Consider the following 861-nt stretch of genomic DNA (forward strand, 5'->3'; position numbering starts at 1 on the left):
CATGTTCGCCCTCTGCTGGACGTCTCAGACGGTGCGTTCCTACTCGAACACTCGCTCGCTGCTGATGGCAGGCCAGGCGATCGACCCGACCACACTACTGCTGCTCACACTATTACCTACAGGTCAGTACCTCGCTATTTAGCTTTTCTTAGCCATGTAGTATGCACATGTTTTAACCTTCTCCATTTTCTTTTTCCCTACAGGATTTTTCTTTTTTCTCAGCTGGGCGCTTTTTACCCATCAACATATTGGTGAGATCAGGGAAGACGTCAGTCGACTCGGCCCGTCCTATTGGCTGGGAGTGGTGGGTTGGGCTTCGCTATTGGCCGTGCTGCCTGTGGTCTTCCTGGCGGAGAAGTTTGTGGTTCCTGACATCCTGCCGGAGTTAAAAAAGGCTGCCGAAATGTGGTGGAAGGCTCCGGAGGTTGCACACGCGCGTTCGTTTAGTGAGGGTTTCCATCATTCACATCATAAGTCTCCTCCTGACGTTAGGAGGTATTTGTCAGTGCCTTGAACGAGAGGAGGGAGGTAGCAAGGGAATACAGAAGAGAAGAGACTCTGGTCTCGCTGGTCAACTAGCCAAATATATGAGCTGAGCATATGTCTCAAAACAGGGGTCAAAGACCTGGATGAGAAACCTGTAACTGCTTTCTGAGATGTGGGACACAAAGCTACAGGTTATAAGGTTGTGTGCTGGCTTTGACAGTGGTTTCACAGCTGTATCTGTGTGAAACAAAGCTGAAAGGATCTTGAAGTTGCAGACAGACTATTTCTCCATGACTTTTCATAGTCGTTGTCTGCAGTTGTCATTCTGTGAATTATACACTCTTAAAAATAAAGGTGCTTCAAAAGGTTCTTCAA

Source organism: Sinocyclocheilus grahami, unplaced genomic scaffold, assembly GCF_001515645.1.
Source record: "Sinocyclocheilus grahami isolate Dianchi unplaced genomic scaffold, SAMN03320097.WGS_v1.1 scaffold7309.1, whole genome shotgun sequence".
Lineage (NCBI taxonomy): Eukaryota > Metazoa > Chordata > Actinopteri > Cypriniformes > Cyprinidae > Sinocyclocheilus > Sinocyclocheilus grahami.